Here is a 4,908-nt window from a genome sequence, read left to right on the forward strand (position 1 = left end):
CATCTATAATGAGATCTGGTGCCCTCGTCATGTAGTGTACGTGCAGCAGAATACTGTATAAATAATAAATAAATCTTAAACACAGTTTAATATGTTGAACAGTATATGCTATATATTGTGAATCTGTAACTATGTTTAAAGGCTGAAGGAAAATCTGACAAGACCATAATAGCTGTCAATTTGGACTTTTGGACAGATAAGTATGGGGTTTGCAATACTTTAGAAACATCTTTTCCATCAAAACATCCAGCAATTCAAAATTTATTAGCATCAGTCTGTAAACTCAGTGTTTGACCAAGAGGTTTATGCTTAATAATAGGATCAATAATAACATGTTTGAGACCAGTCTGGCCTTGAACTCAGAGATCCGCCTGTCTCTGCCTCAGAGGCAGAGACACCACACTCGGCTTGTTATATATATTTTTAAATTTGTATTTATTCATAGATATGAGCGTTCTATTTGTAGGTATGCCTACATGACAGAAGAGGGCATCAGACCCCATTATAGACAGTTTTAAGCCACCATGCGGGTGCTGGGAATTGAACTCAGGATTTCTAAGAGCAGCCAGTGCTCTTAACTACTGAGCCATCTCTCCAGTTCCCTTGCTAACTTTCAAAACTGAATACAACTGTTTTGAATAGTGATTATTAATTTTTCTTATGTAATCACTTGAAGCCATCTGCCTATTTTTGTTTATTTTCTAAAGATCTTGTTGCTTTTCTAAATATATAATGATAACCAGAGGGTTTAAAAGGACTGAGAGTTTTTACATGAACTTGTTACAGATTTTTAGATTTTTAAAAAAACCATACCCAATAAACTTACAAATCTTGGGTTAAGTTTATAGTTTATCAAAAGTGTCACTGAATACTACTATTTACTACTGATTTATCTTTTAGTTAAACAGTGGTTATTCCTAAACCAGCTGTAAACCCAAATCACCACACAGAGACTAGGATTTATTTAATTAACCTCGAGCACAATGCTGGGCAATAGTTATTCCATCTTAAACCTCCAAGCCTGCATAGTTTCCTACCATTCAGATTTCACCCATTATACTTGCTTTTAAGTCATGTCTTAGGTCCAGTTCATCTTTCCTCCTGGTTCCAAGTCCTGTCCTGCCGATCTCTGCTCTCCATCTCCTCCCACTCTCTGAACCAGAATGTCCCACCCTGTTCTCTCCATTGCTCAGCATTGGCTGGTTGTTTTATTGAAAATACAGAGAACAAATGGTGACATGTTTACACAGACTTGAGACAGGTGATGCTTAGAATAAACATCACAGTGCAGTGTCCGTATTGAAACCAGAGAGTGGGGTAGAGAAATCAGCATTTGAATGAACAAGGGTAAACTGTATACATTCCACAGAACATTATACCAACATTTACCCCTTTAAGTCCAATAAAAGGCTCCTTTTCTTTCAATATAATAATTATGAAACAGTTATGAAAACTAATAGGTAAGATTTACATGTGCAATGTCCAGTCCATGTGTATTTGGCAACTTGCGAGAAATCCCTGAGTCTAACCTTGTTTTCGCTCTGAATAAGACCATTAATAATTTATAACCATATTCCAATGACAATAAACATAGCCACGGAAAACAACCAAAAACCTACCCAACTCCCTTAAAGGAAATTGGATGTCATTCTCATGAAATTTTTTCTAGCTGACTTTTTGGACACGCAGAAATCCTGTTAGGGGCCCAAAGGAAATTGGAGAAAATGGTTAATTTAAGCAAGCATTAACATTTGTGGTCCAGTCTTTGAATGTTGAGAAATTTCAGGCTTAATAGAAGTCCTGTTTGGAACAGTCTAAAATGCTGGACCAGTTGAGATTAGTAGCTTTCTTCAAAGCTCTCTTGGGAGCAGGCTTTGATGAGAAACAGCAATTGGAGCAGTTGAAGCAGGAAAAAGCAGAATGCTGGAACATGCAAGATGCTGGAACAGATGTGTCAATGTCTCAGCATGCTGGAAGCAGGAATCCTGTCAGGTTTGATCCAGCGTCTCCAGTATCCGGTCCTTTCGTTCTGCAAACATATAATATCTCACAAGCATTATACAGTCCTAAAGTTATAAATGTATGAGAGGTGTAAACCAATTTATCTCTGCCAATTAAAAGAATGGCATAATAACTTTTGAGGATATTGTAGCCAGGGATTTATTGGCCATGTATTGTTGAAGTTCTGGCTGGAGACATTTTTCATGTCTCAGTCAGTTTCAGAGTTGTCCCCGTGCGAAGGGATCAGCACTTTATGGTCCCTGTTCTGATTGGTCTTCTTGATGTCTCTCTTCTTGTGTGCGGCCAAGGTCTTCAGGTGGTCTTCCTTTGTCATATCTGATTTTTATTAGTTTTGATGAAACCCATAATTTCTCTTTTCCTGTATGAACATACACAAAACCTCTTCCCCTGCCTAACACATTCCCTCCTCTCCACTGTGAAGTTAGGGTATCTTTGAAATATACAGGCTAAAATGATTTGGCAGTTTTTTTTTTTTTTTTTCTATAACCCAGTGTCTCTCCACAGCTTTTGTTATTAACATTTAAGAAATTTAAGGTCAATAAAGCATTATGTAATCTATCTCTGGGGGTCTTTGATACCTGTCTCTGTTAAGCATGTCCCTTTAAAGTACGATTAGACCTCTCAATGACGGCTTGACTGGCAGGATTCTGAGGCACACCTGTGACATGTTTTATCTTATGATATGTACAAAATCTTTCCACTCTATTAGAGACAATCGCCGTAGGATTGTCAGTCTTGATTTGTTTAGGAATGCCCATAACTGCCATCACCTCTAACAAATGGGTAATAACTGAATCAGCCTTTTCAGAGCTTAAGGCTGTCGCCCACAGAAACCCTGAATGTGTGTCTACAGGACGGTGTACATATTTCAGTTCACCAAACTCTGTAAGATAAAGCACGTCCATTTGTCAAATTTCATTTCTTGGGTTATCTTTAGGGTTACTTCCTGCAGGTGGTGGAGTTTGGTTGTATAAAGAACAAGTGAGACATTTTCTTACAATCTCTTTGACTTGTTGCCAAGTGGTAGAAAACTCTCTTTTTAACCCTTTGCTGTTAACATGGTGTTTTTTTATGAAATTCTGAGGCCTCTGACACACTTCCTATCAAATAGTTGATCAATTTCGTCACTTCCCTGTGCTAGAGGGCCTGGTAGACCCATATAAGATCTGGTATGTGTCATATACAATGGATTATTTCTATTTCTGATTACTTGTTGCAATAGAAGAAACAGTGAAGTCAAGTCCGAATTATCCTGAATTAGATCAGCAGTTTCTATATGCAGAACAACTCTTCCTGCCAGTGACTATGCCAGTGACTATATTAAGAGGTTCTTAGTGCTGGAGAGATGGCATAGTGGTTAAGAGCACTGCCTGCTCTTCCCAAGGACCAGAGTTCAATTCCCAGCACCTACATGGCAGCTCACAATGAAATGAAATAAATTGTTAAAAAAGAAGAGATTCTTGAAGATCTGATAACACCAAGAGAATTGCATATAATTCTGATTTTTGAACTGAATCGTAAGGACTCTCCACCACTTTACTCAGATTTTCTGACGTATAACCTGCCCTTTTTGACTTATTGGCATCCGTATAAAATGTGGGAGCTCCAGAAACTGGAGTTGCTTTTACTATATGAGGGAGAATCCAATTGGTTCTTTTTTATAAACTGAGGTCGCTTGTGTTTTGGGTATTTGTTGTTGATTTCTCCCAAAAATTCACAGCAAACTCTTTGCCAATATTCGTCGTCTGCCCTTAATGGCGCAATCTCAGCAGTGGTAAAGGGCACCACAATTTCAGCTGATCTATTCCAGCCAGTTGACGAAGTCTCAGTTTTCCTTTTAGGATCAACAGAAACCTTTTCTATATAGGTTTTTAATTTTTTATTTTGTTTGTGTGCCAAAAATATCCATTCTAAGACACAGTCCTCCCTCTGCATAAGAATTCCTGTGGGAGAATGAAAGGAAGGCAAGATAACCAAAATACAGGCCATCTTTGGATCAATATGGTCTCTATATGCATCCTGTAATTTCTTTTCTACCAGAGCCAATTGCTTTTCAGCTTCAGTTGATAACTATTTAAGTCCTTATCACCCTGTAAGGTCTGAAATAAGTTACTTAGTTCTTGAGTAGCTAAACCAATGATAGTTAACATCTCCCAGCAATTTTTGAAAATCATTAAGAGTTCTTAATTGGTTTCTTCTAATTTGTACCTTTTGTGGTCGAATTTTTTGTAGAGCTATTTTGTATCCTAGGTAATTAATAGAATCTCCTAGATCTTTGTATTTTTTTCGGGATTACAGATTTTGTAATCCCCAGCAAGGCAAAAGTTCTATTTATTTCGTCAATATTTTTTTCTAATGTTTTCGTATCTGAATCAGCCAATAAGATATCTTCCACATGGTGGTAAATTATGGATTGAGGAAATTGCTTACGAATTGTCTCCAAATGGCTGTCGTACAAAATACCGGCACAAAGTAGGATTGTTTACATCCCCTGTGGTAAGACCCCCCGTGGTATCTCTCTATTGGACAGCTTCTATTCAAAGTGGGTCCTGAGAAAGCAACCTTTCCCTATCATGTTCATGTAAGGGAATGAACACGCAGTCTTTAAATCAAGCCTATCATTCCTTAGGCAACAAGGAGCCAATGGGATTCCGGATTGTAACGATCCCATTGGCTGAATAATTTTGTTAATTGCTCTGAGATCTGTTAACATCCTCCATTTGCCAGATTTCTTTTTGATGACAAATACAGAATTCTAAGGCTGTTGGACTCCTCTATATGTTGAGCCTCCAGCTGTTCCAGGACTAACCGTTCTGGTGCCAGTAATTTTTCTTTACTCATAGACCACTGTTGAATCCAAATAGGTTGGTCAGCCAACCACCTTAG

Source organism: Psammomys obesus, unplaced genomic scaffold (assembly GCF_907164565.1).
Source record: "Psammomys obesus unplaced genomic scaffold, mPsaObe1.curated_primary_1811, whole genome shotgun sequence".
NCBI lineage: Eukaryota > Metazoa > Chordata > Mammalia > Rodentia > Muridae > Psammomys > Psammomys obesus.